Consider the following 24528-nt stretch of genomic DNA (forward strand, 5'->3'; position numbering starts at 1 on the left):
GACGTGAGGAAAACAACCGAAACAATGCATTGATCTACTCTAATCAGAAGATAATGGATTCCGTTGCCAAGTGTCTCGGAATTTACTTAAGGGATCCCAAAGGATTTCTTTTTAGAACGTCGCGTTAACTGTGCACCTGAGAACCAAAGTTCTTCGAATCCTTTTTGTGTCATTTTTCAGAAGAACAGAGAAAAATGGTATGCAAATATCACTTGATATGCAAATGTATGAAATTCGTCATTAAAAGTTTCAAGTTTTTGTTGAAACGCTGCATTCATATTCGCATATAAAGAATTTTCCAATTATTTTTCTTTATTGTTACGAAAGAGTCGGGTTTTTAAATTTTGTCGTCGAAATTTATATTATGCGAAAAAGAAGGGAAGGAAAACAAATTTCCCCCCAATTGTTTATTCTAGAATTAACGATTCGACGACGTGATAGTTGCAGACAGTTGTCGAAACATTCGAAATAATCAAGTGAACTGCAATAACGAGTAGGTATTAAACGCAGGAAATAATTTTCAATAAAAAGCGATTCTTAAGCCGCCAGTCCTTCTACAGTATTTACTCTCTGGAAAGGCAATGGATCGTAATTATCGGCCTGCGAATTCTCCTCTGCGAGCCTGTGTCGGATCAGGAAAGGAATTTACTACTGACACCGACATCCGCCATGCTTTTATTCCTCTTTGAAGCAGAACTAGTGGAAAAAGTCTTGGCAAATAGGACCGAAAATGTGTGTGTGCTTTTTTTCTTTCTCTACCTCACTGTTAAAAACTTACGGCATTGTTTCCGCACTGTATCGTCTCTGTAAACGTTCCTTTTTGTCCTTTCAGTTGAAACGATTTTCCATTGAGCACAAAGAGCTATGAATCTTTTTTTATTCCCATTTGAAAACTTCCCTGAACATTCCATTCAATAAAAACTATCGATTGGTTAATTAGTTCATGAGCTGTGTACACGTAGCGTGTACCGTTAAAAATTATTGCCAGTTTTCTTTTTTTTCTTTTTTTCAAAACGAAGGACCTTCGCCAGATACTATAATTGATTCCTATTGTCGGTGTTCAGTTTAAGGAAAGCAATGAGAAAGTCCGTTTGCTTCCTTTTCAACGTCAAAAAACTAACTCCGATGTAGTTTAATAATATAATGAGCCTATGACGTCAGATATCGATGAAACTTTTTTACGTTCAGCCATTTTAACGAAACAGTTCGCTTAACTATGAAAATAACGTGTCGACGAAACACGCGATATAAGTTGGAAACAATCTTTCTTTTTTTTTTTTTTTTGTGAAAATTCGATTAACGGGAATTGCCGTAAACCGCTCTAAATGAAAGAAAAATATTCCGCGCATGAATTATGAAATCACTATTATGCATTCATCGAGGATATAATTAAACTTCAATATGTACGCCATATTTCATTTGACGTAACTGTGGGCGTGTTGTTCTAGAATTTTTACTGCCGTACCATGAAATTTGAAGCAACGCGCTTATTTAACAGGCCAATTAAATCGAAATTGAGTTTCAGGTTTAATCGAAACGCTAAATTTTAACATTCATAGTGCGCAAAAATTGAATGGGTATTTAACTTTCTGTGGCCCCTGGAAATACCGCAGCGTTGGTTCATTCTTTCGTTACAGCTAGTGTCAATTATTTGACGAGACACATTCTATAAAGCAGAATTTATACACGAAAGAGTATTGCAAAATATCCCCCTCCAGATCTTTTCACGCAATGTTTCATAAGGACCAATTCTTTCACTTTTTTTTTTTTTTTTGTCAAATATTTATGAAATTCACGTTTGAAGGAGAATTATTGTATTGTGGGAATAACGTTAAACGAAATTCGATTTGTTTGTTTGACAACGAACGTATTCTATACATCCCCGTATAAATTAAACATGTGAATTCTGAATAAGGCAACGACGAATAGAAAGATCCAACGCTGTTTCAATAATTCTACTTTTCAAAAGATCATCCCTATCTTCCCCTTTCGAATTTCTCTCGCGAGGTATTTGCAGACCCGTTCCATTTTCAATATTGACACATCAGGTATAGATTGGAACAAGCAAGAATCACAGGGGATGGGTAGCCGAATCAACCGCTTTACGCGGACGATTTATATTTGCATTATAATGTACATGGTCGATGAAGGAGGACGTCTTTGACGGCGAGGATAAACCTCGAGGATAACACGATTAAAATATACGGAAACAATGTCGCCCTCCATTTTGAATAATAATTGCGCTTTGGAAATTGCTTTCTTGACAGTTTCGTTCTGCGCGACCTTTCCAAACGCCAAAAATAATTCTAACGAGATATAATAACAAATAACGATCCAGCACTTGACCTTTCTTTTCATCGTAGATCTCTCATTAATCGAAATTATGTTTTGTGATAAATAATAACGCGTGAAGTATTATACAACCTGTACGGGCTTAACACTTTTTTACTTTCGAAACTCACGAAAGAAATTGATACTTTTGCCTCCCTTAAAACCATACAACTTTTGTATTAAACAATTTTTCATTAAACGCATAATTTAAAAGTCATTTCAAGTGTGCAAGTTAAAACGTGAATCACCCTGTATAAAAATATTTTTGCCTAGACTCGAGAGGCAAAGAGTTAAGCTTTTCAAATAATTTTTATCGAATAAGAAAAAAAAAAAAGTTATCCCGCACAATGGAAGCGCTGCACTTGACAGTATTTCGCAGATAAATAAAACTTGTCTGTTTATTATCGCGTTAAAAACGAGATCCCTGCGTGTTTCTCAGTAGAATTCGCGAAACGTGCTTGTGTTCGTTGAGGCCACTCTATAAACTGCAAATTCTAATTGGAATTTACGAGTAGCACGCACCGCCGTCTTTCAAAACCCGATCCAAGCAGGTGCTTCAAATCGTCTGATCGAGATTTATGGTTACGTTCAAGGAAAAAAGAAAGGCGTAGCAGAGCCCGAAATGGTTCTCGTTATTGCGGCCTGCTGTGTGTTATGACCTCTTCGTAAATCCAAATTCAGAGCAAATAAAGAGGTTGAAATATTTCTTGAAACTGTTTGCTCGATTACTGAAGGAATTCGAATTTTTCATATTTGAAAATGAATATTTCCGTTATTATTGTAAGAAATATCTTAAACCTTTCCGGCTTATTGTAAGAAATATCTTACTCGACCGTGTGCGTTATGTTGAAGAGAAAGAAATGGAATTTTCAGGAATATTTTGCGATCGAGGTATTAACGGATGCCATTTCGCGAGCCATTTCATTAAAACGTGAAACTTTCGAAAAGTATGACACATTTGAAATGAAATATGCAAATACACAATCGAATGGAACCGTCGGATGTGAAATGTCGTTAAAATTACGTTAAGTGGAAATGGGACTAATTTTATTTTCAGGCAACTCTACCTAATAACTGTCGTTCCACTGATTTATGAGCGGCTCAATGTGACGCGATTGCGAAACAGAAACGCTGAAATTCATTAAACTGTCCTTTACCGAATATTAATAGAAATTAAATTAAATTAATAACCATTGTATTGTATGCGAATACAACAGCGATTTCATTACTAATGAATGTGCACCATTTCTGACGTTCAAACATTTGCGTCATTCGGAGTTTTTGCGGGACAAGTGAAATTGAATAAAAGCACCAAGGAGACGTGTAATTTCACTGACCGAAGAGCCTATAAATACCAGTCCATTCGACGCTGCTGTAAATCAGCGTACAGTGCTACAGGCGCTGTAACACTATAGTAAGTATTAATGAAGTATCGAAGAAAGTGATAAAATTCAAAAGAAGCAGCGTTTTATCGTAGGCGAAGTTGAAATATAAGCTGTATTGCGGATGAGTGTCATATTTTTTTTTTTCATCGACTAGAATTTTTTCATACAAACACCTTCGATGCTGAATTTCGGAATTTTTTTTCTTTCGTATAGCCTGTATGGCTATCGCGAATCGATGCGTTGATTCTTCGTTCTATTTTCCTCCTTTTTTTTCATTTTTATTTTCTATTTTTTTTTATTTTTGAACAATCAACTGCAACATTCGTATTAGTAATAATTGGAAATGGCAATTTATACGCACCCTCTATAATAGAGCGTGAAAACCCGACACCATATCAAATGTTCTCTTTTGTTAAGTAGAATTGGAACAGGTGATTCTATACAAAAAATATAAGATGGTTTCTAGATAATGATGGTTAATTCCATCGTTTTGCTATTTCATCTAAACGCGTAGCACACTTTAGGTAAACATTCACGCATCCGTGCGTGACAAATATTTTAACAGTAAGTATACACTCGTGTTGTACTAGAACAACCGGTCTTTAATAGGTACCAAAATATTCTACGTGTAAATTATATAGACATAAGCGGCTATGTTTCTAATCAATATTAATTTTGACAAAAATACCTGTGTCCTTTAAATAATTGCGAAATATTAACGGATTCGGTTATCTTAATGTTAAATATTGAATCTCGAAGACGTTGAAGAACGCATATCCGAAAATATTTAAATACAGGAGGAATTTCAAACGAAAAGTTTCGCACGGTAGAAAATTCAGAGGGGCTACTTTTACCTTTCCTGTCGTCGACCGATTAGAACGCTTAATCGCTGTCTTTCGTGCTTGTCGTGCCGGCAGTTATTATTAATAACGAGCCATTTGCTCGCGTTAAATGTTTCCCTCTCGCTCGTTCTAAACAGGATTCGCAAAGAACGTCGTTTCAGCAAGTGCAAAAGTGACGCTTTTTAAGGCATCCAACGATACGACGCGACACAAGTGAACGTGTGTTTGCAGTTTGCATACGCGCGAACGTACCACACACGGTTGCATATAAATGCAAACAATATTCCACACATTGAACACACATTGTCGGCATTATCCACTGACACGCGCGTTCGTAGCCAGATAAATACAACGTCGAGTTAACGTCGCGCCGTTATCTGAACTTCGGAGAAAGGAAAACGCTGAAGAAGATGGGGAGGACGGCCGTTGGATAGCTCTTAAAGCTCCGGCCATCGTCAAATTACTCCGGATTTTCGAGGGTCGTTGCATCACGCCCACGTTTCTCGCGATCCATGCAAATTTTCCGCACACACGTTCTGTTGTCATTTTGTAGTTGAATATCGTTCAACCCATTCGCGCTCGGGATAACGAACGTCCCTCTATGACGAATTGCATAATTGGCGAGTTGCGTAACAGGCTGTACAGGGCGAAACAGTGGATACCGTTTGCGTTACGTAACCACGTTACAACGAGAGTATATCGTATTTGACAGACAGATATCTGTCAAACTAATATTTAAACGTCAGTGAAAAGTTTCAATGGTAGCTTACCAAGGCTGGTGTGATCTACCGTGAACGAACTATCAGGAGGAAATGGTTGCGCACGACAGACAGACGTATGTACGTGCGACAGGGCACGGACAATATTAATGATCGATCTTGGTAATCCTTCTTCTAACGTCTCGGAGATTAATTAATCACGTAACCCGACAAATCCTCTGAACGAGATCATGCTGATAGCGGCTCAAAGTTGGCTGGAAATTCCGTTGTGCAATTTCCCGGATGATTTCCCTATGGAATGCACGGTAAACCATAAAACTTTGTATCGGGCATAATATCGGGGCGGTTTATAGTCGAACGCAGACAATATCGAGCGGGGCATTTTTCAATCAAGTCCTTCCGAACAATCGTATATTAGCTATCTCGATCGTTGTCTTCTCGACTGCTCTATATGTATAACCGGCTCACTGTCTGTGCCGTAGAATTATACGTTCAGCTCGCGCGAGCACGAGGTATGAAGTGAAGTCACACTCGAGACAGAGAGAGGAGAGGATTATCAAAATTAAATCCAAAGCGTTTCGCGACTGATTTATCCGACAGCACCATGAAATTGCATTCAATTCAACGGAGTATTGCGACGAAGTGTTCGATGTAGAATACTATGTCGCATTATGTCACGGTGTATAGATAGTGCCGTGGCGCGTCGAGTGTCACGGTGCAGAGGGGTGGGGCGCATGCATAATTCGTGTTTTCGAACGCTTGAGGAAGACAAAGAGAGAGAGAGAGAGAGAGAGAGAGAGACAGGAAGAGATGAACGCTGCACTTCGACAACCATGGAAAAACCGCAGGAGCAGATTTTCAATTATCGTGAAAAAGGTAGTGGAGGCGTTCGAGCCAAGAGATTGGTTACAAAACGACAGTTTAGAATGTTTCCGCGTTCTTGGATACCGCGCGTTTCTTTTTCCTGCGCAAAAAGCGAGGAAAATCGCGGAAAAACCTATCCGCGCGATAATGTGGCACGGACGATTCCTGACGTATCGATCGATGCATCCTCATTAATGAAATCACGTATTGTCGCGCGGTGAAACGTCGTTCGTTCGACTCTCGATGATCTCTTTTCCCTGACGTTGTACTTGAACGAGGCGAACGCCATTCTCGTTTGGAAAAAAAGAAAGAGAAAAGATAAATCTAAATCGCGGCATTAAATTACGCCGACAAAGCGCGAAACACTAATAAACGCGACGGTTTCCTTTGTTATACAGTTTCGTGCGAAAAATCTCGTCGATTTTATCCAGTCACGTGGAACTCCTTTCCGATTGGCGAACGCCGGTATAAATTTCACCCGAGTCGAGACTATGGATTTTACGTTTCTTTTTTTTTTTTTTACACAATATATAAAACTATACGGACGCGTTTTTTTTTTTTTGTTCGGATGAAATACGGACCGATAAATTCGCTGAATTCGGTTGACACGTTCGAAGGAGACGGAGCGAGTGTAATTTAAGGAAGAGTATAATTCACCGTGTATGGATTAGTACGATTCGTGGGATAGGTTTGCCGATGAGAGCAGCGAACCGCGTTGTTGTACGTATCAGAGACGTATCGGTCGATGGGAGAATCATTTGCAAGCGAGTACGAGCTGTCGAGATACAAACGGACAGGCTTAAAATGAACGGTTCGTGTGCACGCGGTTGTTTCAACCGATGGTATCTACCGGTGGTGAACTTCGTGCATGTCGATTTAGTTCCCTCGGTGTCTTCGACGACACCTGCGGGAAACTGATACCCCAAAGCGGAGACTTTATAGGAAACTTATGCGGACTTATAAGAAGATATACGGTTAAGAGGTAGTTACTAACTGGATACCTGGCCAGAAGCTAGTTACTAACTATCCTGGAATTACTCTATTACAGAAATATACAGTGTGCGTTTCGTTCGTTTTATTACAAAATCATCGATAAGTGCGTTAATAATCAAGTTGATTTTATTTTATTCGAATAAACGCACGTAATGAGTAAACATTAAGTTTTAATAAGCAGCAAGTTTTAATAAAGAATGAAGAATTTGTCATTATGATTGATTTATTATTATGGAACCATTACAGAATAAATATTACACGGTCCCTCTCAAGAGAGAAATTTGATTTTCACGCATCCCCTTCATTTTCGTTGTGTATACAACGAACACTGTACATTTTCACCAAATTGTGCCCAATGGCAAAGTTACGAATTTACAAGGTCTCACTTTCTCATTAAAAAGTTTCGATAGAGATGGAACATTTTGTTACAAATTGCGTTATTGCGACGACGCAATATGGGACAATTTATTGTTTCAATTTAAACGCCACGCGGAAGAAAATTTTATTTTCCTTTTTTTTTTTTTTTTATTCTCTCGTGTTGATACAATTTTTGAACGCCTGATAACGGGCGGCAAACATTAACACTGACTTATGCGACACGTACAACGAGAGACGTACAAAGGGGACATTTCGAACAGAGAAAGAAACGCTTTTCACAATAACTGCCATTCCGCGTGGCTTCAAACGAGATGCATCAGAACTTCGTACTATCGTCGAATTACAGATAGAACCAACGGGAGGAATTGCAACCGTCATATCATCGACTAAACGTATGGTATCTGAACACTGTAAATTTGCTCCGGAACTTTCAACGTTGGCGGATCTCTGTTGCAGTCGAACGACTCGTTGTATCGTGTGCCATTGCGCCGTTCAGACAGTAAGTTTACTTTTAAACTCTTTCGCGAAAATGCCACGTGTACGCCACGTAGACGAGAAAGAGAGAACGCCTTTCTCCTTGAAATTGTAAATGGACAAAGTTTAAATTAATAAGAGAATCTAAAACCTAAGAAAATGTAAAAATCTCGAACTTTTGGATTTTTCACCACGGAGTGAACAAAAACGCTACAAGATTCGTAAACTTTTGTTGGAACGAGAAACAATTTACATACTCGCGGTGGCGTAAATTAGGAAAAAGGAAGGGAAAGATTAGGAGAGATTAAGAAGGGAAAAGAGAGAAGAGATTAAGAAAGAGAAAAGAAATAGGAATGATTGAAAAGAAAGTTTCGGTAGAGACGTGATATTTTCTGCGTGGTAGGAAACAAAGTAAGGGAAGGACCGACATTAACTTTCGGAAAAATAAGAAAAGGACGATAATAAATGGCAAGGAGAACAAAATTAAATCGAACCGTACAAATTTCGTGGACGTTATCGACATCTAACGTTTCTTGTGCTTTCGTTCGTGACCGGCAACAGAGTTTTTTACTTGCGAAAATCGGGCAATATTCGACGTGAAATCCCCATCGGCGCTATAGGGATACCGTAAATCAATTTTCTTCGTCGCGTCGTACGTTTCTTTCTCAAGCCTTGTCCCTCATCGCGATCCTGTCATAAGTTCAGCTTCGTTAAACTGGGAACTGGCAGGTCGTTTGACGCTTTATAAAAGAAATGCGAGATGAAAACAAAATTATTAAGCGTCGCGCTACCCTGTTCAAAAGGAGTATCTCTGGACTTTAGAAAGAACCTCGAGGTTCCAACGAAACGTTATATTCTTCGCGTGTGTTTTTTGCAACCCTTCGAAGACTCGTTTTCTCATTACAACTACGCGGCTTACAACTTTCCGAATGAAATTAGAAATGAATTTTCATGAAAAGATTTTAATCAAGCACGCGTGCCGATTTCATTATTCAAATTGAACGGTTTTGAAACTCGGTTTTTCTGCGAGAAATTTTGTTTGTCCAGTGAATTGTGATAAAGCGTCGAAGGCTTTCAAACTGACATTTAAAATAGGCTGAAACTTTCGGTTGACTTTGAAATGACGCTCGAAACCCTTTGGGAATTAATACGCAAATTCTCTTAAACATTCCAGGAACGTGTGCCTCCAGCAGTAAACTTTGCACGGGTACTGCGTGCGATTATTTAATATTTCGCGCGGCTGTTGTATTCGGCATGCGGAGTTAAGTTTCCCGGACGAAGATAATGAGTGGTGATATTATTGCGAGTAATCACGGACGAAAATTGTTTCTGTCTTAATACGTACACGTCGCGCGCGTAATTGTGTGAACGTCGAGGCTCGTAAGACGTCCAAAATTGAGAAAAGCACGCGTGCAGAGTGTATGCAGACGTTTATAGACAACATTTTGCAACCCATAAGCGCCACGATGACCTAATCGCCGGTCAGCAAATTTAATTCTCCGGCGTGAAACAAAAGTGAAATTACGGAATTAACAGTGGAAAATGACGCGAGTCTGTTGAAATGCATTACGAGAGTAGTGATTCTATGAAATATGGGTGTGCTTTGGCGTAAGAACGGCGGAAATCTACGAGGAAGAGAGAATGCAAAAAGTAATAAAACGGCGATATTGAATGCCAAGTTTCAATTTCACCGCAGAATTTCGCTCGGTAAAACAAAATCGAAGAAGGCAATTCCCTGAGACGAAGGCGAGTGTTCAATTCATTCAGCGAGTGACAGCGACGACGGGAAGTTTCATAATTCTACGCGGTTCCATCACGGTACACGTTCACGGAACAACACATCACACACACTATGACGATCCTACGTTGCGAGCTTTGTCCTACAAGTTTGTACTGTTTGCGGTGCAACTTGAAACTCGTGGCGGAGATTACCCGGTTATAATTGAAATTGGCTATGCCTGGACTTATAAGGAATATACGTGCTAAAGGTGATACACTTCTATTCAAACGTTCGCGCGGCGTAATCGGCCGAGCAAGCGAAATTCGGTTTAATATTCACCGCGTTACCGATGGAATTACTTTAATTTACATGGCGTCTAGTCTACGTAGAATTTCATCCACGTGCCATCCATCGACTATGTTATTTGCCGATCGAGGGAAATTTTGCACGCGAAATTAACTCTATCGCGATTCCATAAATACGAGTGACGAATGAGTTCCATGGAGCTCGTTAAATGCCTCAGTGAAATATAAGCAGACGAACACGCAACGAACACGCTCAGCGATGTAATTTGCGATAATATACGATAAATTCGTCGATCGTTTGTCAAGTTAATCTTTGGAGAGAAATAATAATTGTATGTTCTAATCTGTTTCGTCGAAGGCTGCGCGATGAAATTATAATGACTAGAAAAAGAGAAGGAAGATCGTCGAAAGGCAATCAAAGGCCACGTATGCCCGAATTGAAATGGCAGATACATTCGTCGCGATACTGTTGACCTTTATTCATTTCCTCCCTATGAAAAGCGGGAGATTCTGACCCGGCGCATCAATAAAACGCCATCGAAAAGAAATAATTTGCGGTAGAGCAGCGCGAGCGGTTGAATCACAAAGTATTTGAGAAATGAGTGCTTCGAAAAGGCAGAATTTCTCGTGGAATGAATTAATTGCACCTTTCTGACCAGGCGAAAGCGAAGGTAAAACGAAGATCGCTACAGCGCGCGTATTTGAAGAAGGAGACAATATCTGCTTCTCGTTCTTTTTCTCCGACGTTCTTTCTTCAACGCGTAAATTTTTTCCCCCGAGAAATTCTATTTCGCCCCGCAGAGCAGATAATATTTATAAACGATCTCAACGCCGCTATCGGCAATGAAAGCAGTAAGTACATACACTTCATTCGCCTTATATCGTATATTGTAAACAATAACTCGGCGGCGCCACTAGAATTTTCCAAAGACCACGGGATAGTGGCCCGCGGAATTGAAAGGAAAGCTTAAAAACCGATTTTCCATTCGCCGGGGAAAGCATCGTCCAAACGACGATAATTTTGTTTCCCCAACGTCGTTGACGTCCTCCCATTCATTTTCGTGGAAAGTGGAGGGAATTGACGTGTAAAACGGAAAACCATGGCGCGCTCTAGTCTCCACGCTTGAATGCAACTTTGAATATGAGTTGGAAACAATTGGTTCCTTTAATGAGATTGGCCATGGATGTGTACACACACACACATATACACACACACACACATCAGCCAGATATGTTTGTACGCGCGCGATTCTTGCCCGGCGCAGCGCCAATCGTCGAGCGAAATGTTATTAACCTGATTGGCAGCGCAAAAATACTTCTAGCTGCCGGTTGACACCGGCCTGGTTCGTTGCACCCGAAGTTAATTAACTAAAACTACGCGTAAAATTTCGCGAAACGCATACTCATGTTACATACACACGTAAATACGTCCGATGATTACGCGTTATATTCGAAATAAGCAGATGATCCTAAAATGCGTTCGCGCGCAAGAACTTGCACTTTGCTTCGGGCTGTTGAATAAATTTATGCAAAATGCACGTTACGTTCTGAACGAATGACTACTACGTGCAGACGATGCGGGTAACTGCTTCAAGATAATCTCTTCGTTGACGATTTGGAGATTATACTGGTAAAAGCTTCTTTTGTAGCACGTTTCAAACGGAACAAGATGGCGTTGGAGGTTGCTGCAGGTAATGTAGTTGCTTTTGTAATATTTTAACGGGATTTTTAATAATTACGCGTGACCGCTCGATGATCGAAACTGAACTACCTTGCTCAAACGAATATCATGTCTAAATTAAAAATGTACGATAAAACGTATTGAAACTGAAACACGAGGAAGTTTAAATATCAAGATTTTATATGTCAAGTTTAATTAAATAATAAAAAGACGAAATAATAAAATAATAACAAACACGCGGAGGAATTTCGCAAAATTCGCGTCTCAAACGTGACGGTCCTTCCCCGGCAACATTATTATTTTAATTAGATATCATTACTTTTAATTAGACAAACGAGACTGTTACTAAGAAAGATTTTACAGACGAGCGAGTTGGATGAATTTAATGTCACATAGAAATAATAGGTCGTCGTAAAATTACGTAGCTTCTAATTTTTCATGGACGACCTGGATCGACTTTAACTTTAAGAATATCAATGAAATGATAATAACCGCTATCCGGGAAGCTTGCTTCGGCAGCTATTTTCACATTAACTTTCCATGAGATTCAACATCATCGGACGACGGCTTATTGATTTTCATTGGCACACGCTATACTGGTCTTCTAATACTATGTACAAATACGAATAATCCTTCGATTATTCGGATCAGATGCTCGAGATGTATAATAATGATTGTAATAACTATTATGCGATGTTATTTAATAGTATCCACATCTCCTCTCAATTATCATGGTATAATTATAGATCAAATCGATTCGTGTTATCTGCAAATAGCTAGTAGAGTCCGTAACCGAAGCACGTCGTTAATGCACGTCGTTTAATGTTGAACGAAGTACGAAAAATTCAAGAAATTTAGCATGCGCACGGAATAACTGGTATAATTCAGTTCTTTCTTTTTAATTGTTGCTACGTCACGAACAGGACTATACAACGAAGAAAGAGAAACTGCTAGGATAACTATGTATTTATTTCTTCGACCGCGCAAACCTTACGATGAAAACATATTTTCACGATGAAACTCAAATTCAATCGCAATAACTATAACTAGACTGACGGAGGAAAACGTGGTGAATTCACCGAACGTAAATAAGTTTGCAAAATAAATCGTTTTAATGCTCGTTCGCTTTTGTTCCGGTCCTACGGCCGCGGACTAAATTGTTGTTGCCTTTATAATTATCATCGCTGGCTACAGAGTTAAGTTTATTAGCTGTTAGCGTTGTCCGGCAGCTTAGCAATGTACGTGGCGAAAATAAGGCCAGGATTGCAACAAACAGTGCTCGGTAAATATTCCCGAATAAGGCTGTTCTAAATCCGACATTTCGCAGATCAAACGATGCGGAGTGTTGAACGAGTATAAGTAACGAAACAGTTGGCGAAACAATGAATACTAAATGCTTGTTATTTTTGCTTTCCTTACTAAGTTCGATAATACATCATTCGTTACAATCGTAGGTAATGTCTTTCGCGGTTCAAATATTCATAGGTTGGAATACAGAAACACAATACGCTCCTTTAGTACGAAAGGGAAGCAAGGAACTACGTATTCATTCATACCGCGGTTGTGTAACATTCTTCTCTTTTTTTTTTTACAATCTTCCACATAGTACGCCAGGGTGAAACCAAGGGACGTAAAGAGGAATAAATCCGCTGTTTAATAGATAACCAGGTCGTCGCCCTCGAGAGGTCGACAAGGCTTTTGGCAAAGAACGAGCAAAGAAGAAACGAAGGCGGGGAGATCCGTCTTTCCGAGGTGCCTACGTCTAGTAAAGAAGCTGTGCAACGTGTGCAACGTGTTATAAAAAAAAAGTAGAACGAGGTCAAGGCGGTTCGTCGTTCCTTTTTTCACTGGAAGAAAATTGCCTTCAGCCAAAGCAACTTTTTGTTGTTGTTGTTGTTGTTGTTGTTCTTGTGGAAATATTATCTAACTTTGTAATTTATTGTATTTTCGAGTTCTTCACGGACAGGAACAAACTATAGCGTCGTTTGATGTACGATCAACCCTGACGTAGTTTTCGTCGTTGGATACAAAAAACAGCGATGCACTCGCCGACGCAATTTCAACTTGTATTTACAATTTATAGTTGCAACTTGTGCTGCGGTATATACAGCAACATTCATCACTCTACCGCGAAACAACTTTCTTCGAAAAAAAGAAAAAAAATGGGAACTTAAAGGTGTAATATTTGTTCACGTATGTCCCTGGACAGCTTACCTGACACGCTTCACGTTCTTTCCGCATTCGCCGATTCCGTGTTTGAACATTGTCCATTTCTCCGAAATCTTGAAGCGCTCTTGAAGGCTTTGAGTTCCGCACAATTCCATTAAGACCGCGGACAATGTCTCTTAAACGTAACGAGGAACGTTTCGCACTTTCTGTTCGGCACAGTTTTCTTCAATCAGAAATGGGTATGGTAGAGTTCGAAAATTTTCCCTCGTTTCACGATGCACATTTCGATGGCGCAGTCCTCCGTTCGATTTGCATAAAAATATTTATATATGTAGATCGTCGTACAAGCGACGCGATGGATAGTTATTTGGGAAAACGCGGTTCACCCGCTCGAGAAGAAGCGACGTCCCTTCGAATTCGTCGTCGAGGCACTCGTTATCGATCAATGCGTGGGACTGATGATTGCAGAAATTGGAAGAACGATCGCCTCTTCTCGAAAGTATCGCGCCTCGCCTCCGCGCCTTCTTTCTTCACCGGCGAAACGTCCATTGTAAATAATTACGTCGCGACGACCGTTAACGAGAGACCGATCTCGACGTTTACTGCAAACGTGGCGAGTCGTACGCTCGAAACTCCTCGAGGCTCCAAGCCTCTCGATCACGAAATGTCACTTGCACGCAATGGCGTGCCGAGGATAGAAAAATGACCAACGTCTCGTTGCCAAAATAACACGCCTCGACGTGTAAGATTTCTTTCACGTTAAACTCGAACGCACGTCGTCGGCCGAATTTTCATTGTTGTTCTCTTTCAACAGTCACAGAGAAATCGTGGATTAGTCCGGCACGATCTTTCTCCCCTTTGAATGCTCGCCCTAAAAAAGTGCAAAATGAAAAGCTGCACTTTATTGCTCTGTGGGGGGCTCTCGCTCGTTGCCACGGGATCACGAACGCTTGTGCTACACGGATTTAACTCTGTTCTTGCTTTCCGAAATTCCTTTTACATTTCATTGTTCACGTCCCTCCGGATAATCCCCTCCCTGAATATCCCTGTCAACTTACTAAATATGTTCGACCGCCTCATCCCCCCCAGCATCGAAAAGAATGTAATTTACTGCGCCGCGTCGTCGAAGGGAATCGTTCTACTTTGAAGTAGGCACGCGATGGATAGTTAGAAATTTCGTCAAAAGCGGGAAAGAGCTTGGCGAACTTATTTTTCCGTGCCAAAGTCAAACGATTCACCGAGACGAGATGGATACGCTTAATGCGCTCCGAAGAAACGACGCGTAAATATGTAAAAACGGTGGAAATACTCCTCCGAAAAAAATCTCACTACGTCGGGGAAATGTTGCGAGATTTTCAAAGCTCGGTCATTAGATAAGTTGTTTCGATCTAACTTGTTTTTGCATGGTATAGAAGAAGCGAGTGAGGATAAATACACGAGCGTGTTTCGGAGAAAGAAGTGAATTTTCCGTCAAGGCTTTTCCACTTCGTCGAGCGCGAATTTTTCTTCCACGTTCTTTCAACCGCTCTTCGTAACAAATCGCTGGCTCGATTTATATATATATTTTCCATCCCTGCGTGAGTTACGCCGGAAATTTGTATGTCGATGACACGAAAGAGAGAGAGAGAGAGAGAGAGAGAGAGAGAGAGAGCATTAGCAGAGAAGCACGAAATACAGATGAGGAGAAAATAAGAAACTCTAAGCAAACACCTGATACGGAACGAAGCGCAATTATGCTTTTGTCGAGGGATTATTTCCCTCTCTTTTACTAGGAAAAATAAGAAAATACAAATGTATTTCGCGCGGAGAGATGAAAGTTGAGAGACGAGAGAACTTGAACGAATTCTGGTGTATCGCTAGAATTTTTACAGCTACTACACTTTTGTTCGCGACGTGAAAACTTTACGACGAAACTCGTGTCTCGTTCCCGGCAACAGATATGGAACACGGTGCCACGTACGTTCTTGCGAAAATCATGCTGCTCGGGACAGCCAGCGCGTTTTGTAATTTATCTCGATATCCGCCATACCAGTTTTATCAGAATGACTAGTGCTTTCCGATAACAAGGTATCGACCTCACAGGGAGAGAACCACGAAAAAATTCCCGCGCCTGGCTGTCACTGTTTCTCCAGCTACAATTTTTCAGTTCCGCCATTATATTTCACATTATAGAACCTGGTTTTCTCCACTAAACTCCGCGAAACACGAGACGCTGGCGGGTCTTTTCTTCGTTCTTTATATTTTCGCTAATCGAGGACGACGATGCGGATTACGTATCACCGTAATTTCTTGCCGTGTGAAACGAACCGAATATTAAAGAGGGATAAAAGCGCGAGATTCTTAACGCGCTTTCAACGTCGTCCATCGGTTTACTGTTTGTTATCTCGTTACAATGGGGATGGCGCGTGTTGAGAGAAACTGAGGAACGCGAAATCGAGTTACCGAACAAAAATGAAATCTCGCTCAATTTGAATAGTTAATCAAGTTATCCGGGAGGAAGATAAAGAGAACACGTAAGAGCTATCGATCAAAATAAACGGAAAGCTCGACGTCCCTCGACGAAGGAAGTTACATCGAGAGGACTAAACTCGATGAAGATGTTTTCGAAACATCTTGCACACGCTGAGAGATTCAAAAAGACGAAGCTTCTAAACATAGCTCGCGATGTTTCTTCAAATCTAGATTGTGCAGCGAACATTCGTTCGGATACGGAACAATGTCTAAAACTGTTCAGAGATGAAATTCAATTTATCGAAACGTCTCGTCATTTTTCCTCCAAATACGGACCGCATCGACGTGTTTTGCATTGCGATCGCTATCACAGAAACTCTACACCACGATCCGACCACAAACTATTTGAAACATTCCAACCAATCATCGGAGGAGAAAGGAAAAGATATATCGCAAATCTAGTACAGTTTATTCGCGTGACGATCTTCGAGGAGACGAGAGTATGCGAAAAATGGAAAGAAAATTGGTAATCATCTTCGGAGAAGTTTCATAACCACTTTAATCTGTGGAATATGGAGATAAAAAAAGAGCACCATGGAGTGAATTCATGGAGGAAAACCGAAGAAGATGATGGTCAAAATGTTACTGAGCAACAAAATAAAAGGCCAACATTAGATAAATTATCGACACACGTGAAAACACGTACCCATTACAAGAAGAAAATCGCCGCAGACATTCTTGAAATATTCGAGATTGCGGCGCTTCTTGTTGGATAAGTCACCGATAACGAGTGAATTAAGATCTACGTGCTAACTATTACTAGCTTATCGAGCCAATTTAGCGATCAGAGAGCATATCAGCGTACTAAGTGTCGTACTTTCATAGCCGACAAAAGAAATAACTTGTGAATTCGATTACGTTCGAAGAAGCATCGTTGAAAAATCGTCACGGTTGTCCGTGAATGACGGAAACGAGGAAAATAAAAATAAAACGAACGATTGGTTACTGAATAGTGAATGTATAAATTGCAGTGAATAGAAGAGATCGTTTTAACGAAACGAATGCAATTCGAAATAAAATATTCTGAATGACGATGAAATTTCACTCACGTTGCAGCTACATATCGGCCGAGTACCAGTGGAAAAATAATAATTGTATAGAACTTACTGCTCGTAATGTCTTTAACCTTTCATTCTTACGTTAGGCTGTACATAGGGATACGCTGGAGTAGACTCGACGAGAGTAGAGGATTGCTCTTGAGGCAGAGAAGTGACACAGAGTAAAAGAATGATGGAAGAAGGGGAGAACATAAAGGAGAATATTTCAGTGTTATGCATGTCGGAATGTATTGTAGTAAGCCACAACACTGACTAATAACGCTCGTACGACCAGAGAGGGGAAATTACAATGGAACGTACGACACAATTTTCAATTAAATATGGACCAAAAATGGTTAATTTTACGATTATTTAGATAACGGCGTTGCCTAAGAGATATATTAATTGGGATAATTGAATCGAAATGCCTCAAACAGAAATTTCAACGATACAAATTACAAACTATAAACAACTCTGTAGACATATACATACAGAAATTGAAGTACCGCAAAAACCACATTCAGTCTAGTTGGAACGCTACTAATGACATTAGTGTTGTATGCTGGCATTGTTGCGAGTATCGCGTGAAGTTCACCGTTGCAAATGTCACGGTAATACATTAGAAATTATACGTATAATTTTCCTAACAAAATGTACGCGTTATACGCGGTTCGAACACACTGTACAACACGTAGATAAAATTATTTGTTCGGGATTTTCTAGCTTAGAAATAACTTGGAAATAAAGTCTCAAGATGTTGAGTTTATTACTCAAGCAGACGGAGCAACAGAGAGAGAGAGAAAGAGAGAGAGAGAGAGAGAGACAGAAAAAAAGAGTAAAACGCTTAAGCCAGCAACGAAGTCAGACCAGACTAGGAAGGAAGCAAGGTGCACGGGGTCATTGTCCTCAAAAGGCGCGTAGCGGTAGCGTCATATTTCTGCGAGAACCTCCGGCACACACAGTGAGTGGAGGATCGAAAATCCTGGCGAGCAACGAAACATTCTCCCCGAGAATTATTTACGGTTATCACACATACCGATCCATTAATACATGCAAGCGAATCGATAAATTTGGCTCCCGGGGTGACATTTACCGTTTCACTCGGGCATTTATCATCCACGCTCGAATGTACGCGAGAAGAGGAAACGAAGGAACAGAGGCAACGTCCCTGAGCATCGAAACGTCGTGTCGGGGGCCGGTGCGCGGTGTCACGCGTCACAACATTACGTTTATCGTCGGCTCACATGCGATCCGCACGCAGCAGGGATACTAAAGAACGATGACGAGAGAACGAAAGAAACGTCATGCCGAGTTGTATCGCGTTACGTCGTGTCACGTCACGTCACCAGCATTATTACATTTCTATCACACACCCACTACACGCCCGGTAAACGAGCACCACGGCCGATGCACGGCTTCTCTGTGTTCGTTTGCCTGCGGACTGGAGCGTGCCCCAAAGAAAAGAAAGAAAAAAAAAAAAAATAGAGGCAGTTCGTACCACGGCACGTTCTTTCAGGGCCGTACGATCGTTCGAGGGTAAGAGGTGTCAGAAGGAGGTGCTCAACGGGTAGAAGGGTAGAAAACGCGTCAAGTCCGCGTGTGTCTTTTGGGCTGCCGGTCCCAACGTTGACTGCACCATCGGACTCTACCGCGCTACTCGCAACCACCACCACCACTAGCACTACCTCCACCACCACCACCACTACTACCACCACCGCTGCCACCACAGCTACCGTTGCCGTCGTCGCTGCCGCCGCCGCCGCCGCCGCCGCCGCCGCTGCCGCCGCCGTCGACGACGACGCCGTCGGTTGGCGTTGGCTATCGATTTTTCCGCGCAGCCTCCGCGGCCGGAACATACACGCCGTCGACGTCTACTGGATAGTTCTAACATCGTCGCTTGCTACTTTAACCCCTTCTGATTCTCACCTGCCCCCTTGTTTTCCCTTCCGCTTTTCTTTATTTTCTAATGCTTTACCAGTGCCAGTCACTTTTCCATTGAAAAAAAAAAAAGAAGGAAAAAATGGACAAAGTTTCCCCAATAAGGGGAAACCTCTGCTTCTCCAGCTATCGGCTCCATTCGTTCAGAAATCTATTGTCACCCGGTTGTCGCTTTTCACTTTTTCTTTTCCCATGGAACTCTCATTTTCTCCCTTCTTCCTCGTTTTTTCCTCCACTTCTCTCAATTGCAGCTCGAACGAACTATCATGCTTTACTCTACTCGATTTTTCCTCGGTTATGAGCTTCACCGTTGCGTACATCGGTAATTCGTGGCCAGCGCTATTTAGCATCGTCGCGATTTTTTCGTTCGAGCCGCATCTTATTCGTCCCACTTAAGGATGTAATATTCCACCGTAATATAGAACAAAAATTGCTTTTCAAATTCCGTTATGTGTTCTCCAACTTTTTTATTGATCGCATTTCTGTTGATCTTTCTTCCATGGCCTCGTTACTGCAGAATCCGGCATCTCCCACCGACTTTATGAAGGGGTTACGTTCCTTTGTTTGGAATAAACGACGAATATGCTTTCAGTCATACAAGTGCTTACAAAGTAGTTTCACGTTCGACTTATTAATTACCTAGTCCCTGACTAGCCAGTGGCGAAGTATCTTCAACTTTTATTGAAATACATCATCGAGGTAGTTTTTACGGATAAAATCTACTCCGCATTTTTTCTTTTTCTTTCTTTTTTCTATCGTTCTCCCTATATAAGAAAGTTTTCAAACGTTCTTAATTTTTCTCTGTAGGGGAAGTCAAGCTAGCAACAATGAGTTCAGTGGAAAATGGGAGAACTTTCTTCAGAAAAACGCGGCTCAAAGGAAGACATTCTTATCCAAAAGGAAGAAACGTCTCCGCGATAGAATGCACGATCTTCTGGGAAGATTTTCAGGAGCAGAAAAGGTGAAGGATGAAGACTTCTTCTCTTTCACTTTCATATTATACGATCTTTTATTCGTTCCTCTACCCTCTCGTTCGTCAGTGGCTTCTACAAAGCCGAGAATGGCCGACAGTCGGCATTCTCGCTAACGAACGAGTCAAGAATCTACACCAAGATGTTTGCGTTCGTTAAACGGAACCGATGCATAAGATAAGACTGAATGAATCTCTCGACTCCGAAACTCCAAAACAGTCGACGGAAGCAGAAAAGAGCATGAGCTTAAACGTGTCCTTCAAATCTGACTTGTCACATTCGAAGAATCGTTTTTATTACTTAAAAAAAAAAAGTTTATTAACGCAACTAAATTGATGTTTGTAACTTTCGAAAAATTATAACTTCTGTCGAAGCACTGACAGTGAATCGAAAGCAAGGACTGCACGATAATTTATTATATGAATGAATCGAGGCGAAAAACACAACAGCGTTTGATGGTGTATTTTAGTTCGTAATAACTTCCGAAGTTTATAAAGAGCTTCAGAAGTCTATCTAAACATTGCATTTGCACGTGCATATACTTATAATTGCCGTGTCGCAACCGAGACAGATCGAAATAATTCTGATTGTACAAACTTGACGAAGACGACGAAGTTTCGGTGGAAGAACGAAACTTCAACGATTATTGACGACGGAATAGACTGTACGAGTATTGGTATACAAGAGGGGCGGGCTTCCGTTTTGAAGACACGTTAAATGTGTTGGTTGATGTATTAAAGGGAAGTTTGTACTTTGACACCCGTGTGGCGGAACTTTAGCATCAACAAGATATCCCGGAAGAACCTTGAAGATCACGGTCTTCACAAAGTTTGAACATCTTCTTCCGGAACATTTTCTGAGCTAATAAGTATAATAATATTAATTGAAAATCATTGAGGCTGTTATCAACTACCGACTACCACACGTGGAACATGAATTTAGAATATACATACATGTTGTACTTGTATTTGTACTGATTATCGTGACATAAACTGACGTGCAATTATAAACGAGTTAATCAGTTCCAGAATTGGAGGTTAAACAATTCAGAATCAGTAACTTAGCCGTAGAATGCTGATGTCCGATCGTGGACGGATGACTCTACTCGATGCCAGTAGTACTACTCAATCTGTGGCCAGGCAATAAAGGAAGTAACGCTTACGCCAGCGAGTTTCTCGCGATAGTAGGTGATCTTGGAAATGAAAAAAAGGGCGAAGAAAGGAATCTTACGATCTTGCTTTTGTACGCGAAGGAAATCAACTTGAAATGATTTATTGCCGTATAGCAACCAATGCTATCTCCATATAATTAAAAGATATATTCGAATAAGAAATCTCGTAACTGTGTAATCTTTCAACTTAGGCTCGTTCAATTTAAGCGTTCGTTTGTATAATTTTCATTAGGGAATCTAATTGGTGTGCCATGATAAGAAAGGTTCTCCAGAAGGAAATGGTTGAAATTTAATTTTTCATTACAGTCTCGACCAAGCACCGACGGCAATTAATTAAATCTACATCTAAAAAAAAAAATTTAATGAGATAAGATGCTGAGAATTAAACAGCCTCTGCGAAGGTCTGCAATTTCGATGCTCTTAAAACCTTAATCTGCAACAATTAAAAATGAAATAGCACGATGTCCGCGCAAGTAAGTCTCTCGTTTCGAAATATTCCAATTGAAAGTCAATTAGTTAATTAAACCAGTAAACGTGCACAATTTTTTGTTTTTCTTTCTGCATAGTACACGGAAGTTTTATCGCGATTGCGCACGAGAGGATACAAGTAACGTACGATGACGGCGTCGCATACACGTGTCCACGGCGATTCATAGAAAGCATTCTGGCGAGCAAAGCCTGTAAAGTATCGCGAAAGATTTTCCGAAGAAGAAAGATAAAAGGACATTCTCCCCGAAGGAGACCAGCAGCTAGGGATAAGGGCGGGTGCAGAGGGGAGGGGGACACTCGGATAAATTCAAAAAACTTTAAATCTCCTGAAAATCTCTGAAGCTGTCTAAAGCAAAGCAACCATAAATGAATCACAACGAAAGATATACAAAGGTATATATTATACATATAATAATAAGCATGCTCGTGTATGCCGTGTTTTCTGGCATTCATGTTTCCCATGACGTTAATTTGAATATTTCAGCCGCCGCTTGAATATTCCACGCATTTCGAATAAGTGAAATCAATTTCTATCTAGTCTTCATGTGAAGTTATTTACGTCGGTAAATTTCCATTTTAGACAATTGCACTATGCACAGTTCAACTTAAATTATTTTCTTAAACGTTAATTTGCGGAAAGATCAAAATGCCAGCCGTTTTAATTTTTAACGATATTACATTTTAATAAGTGCGATCGAATTGTACTAGTATCGGATTGAACTGGTTTCGTTAAGTTGAAAACGTAAGACGCTTCAGGATCTATCCTAAAATCGTGAAATCCGTTTCGTAGCTTCAAGAGCGATCGTTTGTTTTTGGGGGATATACTACACGATCTGAAATATCTCTTATGTTAGAACCATACAAGCCAGGAAGAGTCAGGTCAGTAGACGAAAGGTACATAAAGTGGCGTGTACAGTGGTGTCAATTTTCAGAGTATCTATCCACAATCCCGAGTTTTTCGATCAGTGATCGACAACGACCTCACTTTTAGATATTCAATCTTCTAATTTTGAACTTTTTATTTTTACTGCAGCAGAACATAAAAAAAAAACATAAATATCGTGCTGTTACTTATAAAATAAAATTCCCTTTCCTTTTTTATATTATGATCCAAAAGTACGATTTATATATGCGAAAGGACCTTTCTTAGCCGAATAAAGGAATATTAAAAAGTCACTAAAAGCTCTCCACTTTCATCGAGGGGTGGAGCTATTTAAATTTCTAGTAGCATCAAAATCGCTTATCGTAAAATAAATTACCGTAAAATATTTCCTTAACCATTAAAAAGAATAAAAACGAACTTGGAAATTTTGAAAGCTTTCAATACACACAAAAAATTGATACGCCATATTTTGCCTCCTTTGAAACCACACAACTTTTGTATCGAACATTAGACGCGTAATTTAAGAGTTATTTCAGCTATGCAAGTTACGTAAATTATCCTGTATGTATGATAGACTTCCAACTTTTTAAATAGAAACAAGCAATCCATTGTTTAAATTTAATTTTATAAATATGGCTCAATGGCCGTGCGTTATAGTTTACTTTGACATGGTTGAATTTATTGTATATCGGAAGACTTAATTTTAGAATATACATACACGTACATACGTAGGCGGGCGCGAGTTATATTTCAGTTCTTGCTTAATTCACTTGTAAACGCGGCGGACCGTGTTCGTAGTATCATGAGCAAGTAAGACAGATTTTCACGAGGACAGACTCTCCAGAGTGCCGGATGGTTGAATATATATACGGTGATTAACTCCTAGAAGACTAACAACTGTGCTTAATAACCACGATGCCCTTTCCAGTCACTTGTCATGCAAAGTTCAATCGACTTAATCCGATCCATTATTGAAATGAATTACGTAATAACCCATCGATATCGCGTGATTACTCGATTCTATGGACCGTCCCCAAATTATATTACATTAGCGTAGTTACATTTTGCCGGGTTATTATTCGATAATTTATCGAAACTCCGATACGATAAAAAAGAAAGTTTAATAATTATTAACAGTCGTTCGATTTCTATAATTAATGTCCTGTACACGCTACAATGGACAAAGGAGATGCTAACTAGTGACGTCGAGCGCAGCCTTTATCAGTAATTTTGATTTCAACGATTTCAATTACGGTGGTGTACCAATAGCTTTAATAGCTCCCAGTCAATTTGCGCGGAAACTTGCTCGACTTTCATTTAAGCCTTTCTGTAACAGTTGCCCTCGTGACGGAGCAAAGTTGCCCAAGAAAGGCGAATGAAAATGAGTCTGATACTTTAATGGCCTTTTCTCGGTAGATTCAAAATTCTTAAAAACATTTCGTTGAATTCAATGACAATTATAACGGCATTGCGGCATTTCGTTAACAGACAAATTGAAATTTCCTGCGTAACATCGAAATTCATTTAGCGTCCCCTTTCGTCGTTAATTGCTCAGATAAAACGAAACTGCAAAGCGAAAAAGCTATTGCAAACGTTGATATTTCTCGAGGTAAGCAATAAAAACACACGCGATCATTTTTCAACGATTCAGAGGGAAGTCGTTCGCC

The 24528-nt window shown here is 40.2% G+C and overlaps 1 protein-coding gene across 5 annotated transcripts in view; it reads right to left on the bottom strand.

Annotated features, from left to right (window-relative positions):
* The window catches only part of LOC122536427 (filaggrin), a 136100-nt gene that overhangs the window by 96326 nt on the left and 15246 nt on the right, over positions 1-24528 (bottom strand). The window contains exons 1-2 of one of the 5 annotated variants that reach the window (XM_043668792.1): positions 18908-19045; positions 13907-14732 (exon numbers count right to left, since the gene is read on the bottom strand). The exons of 3 other annotated variants lie outside the window; for them this stretch is intronic. The gene's annotated coding sequence lies outside the window, so the exon portion shown is untranslated. Of the gene's footprint in view, positions 1-13906; positions 14733-18502; positions 19046-24528 lie in introns of those variants that run through there. One more of the 5 variants, XM_043668791.1, reaches the window with a different exon arrangement.

This window comes from Frieseomelitta varia, unplaced genomic scaffold (assembly GCF_011392965.1).
Source record: "Frieseomelitta varia isolate USP_RPSP 00005682 unplaced genomic scaffold, Fvar_1.2 scaffold_834, whole genome shotgun sequence".
Classification (NCBI taxonomy): Eukaryota; Metazoa; Arthropoda; class Insecta; order Hymenoptera; family Apidae; genus Frieseomelitta; species Frieseomelitta varia.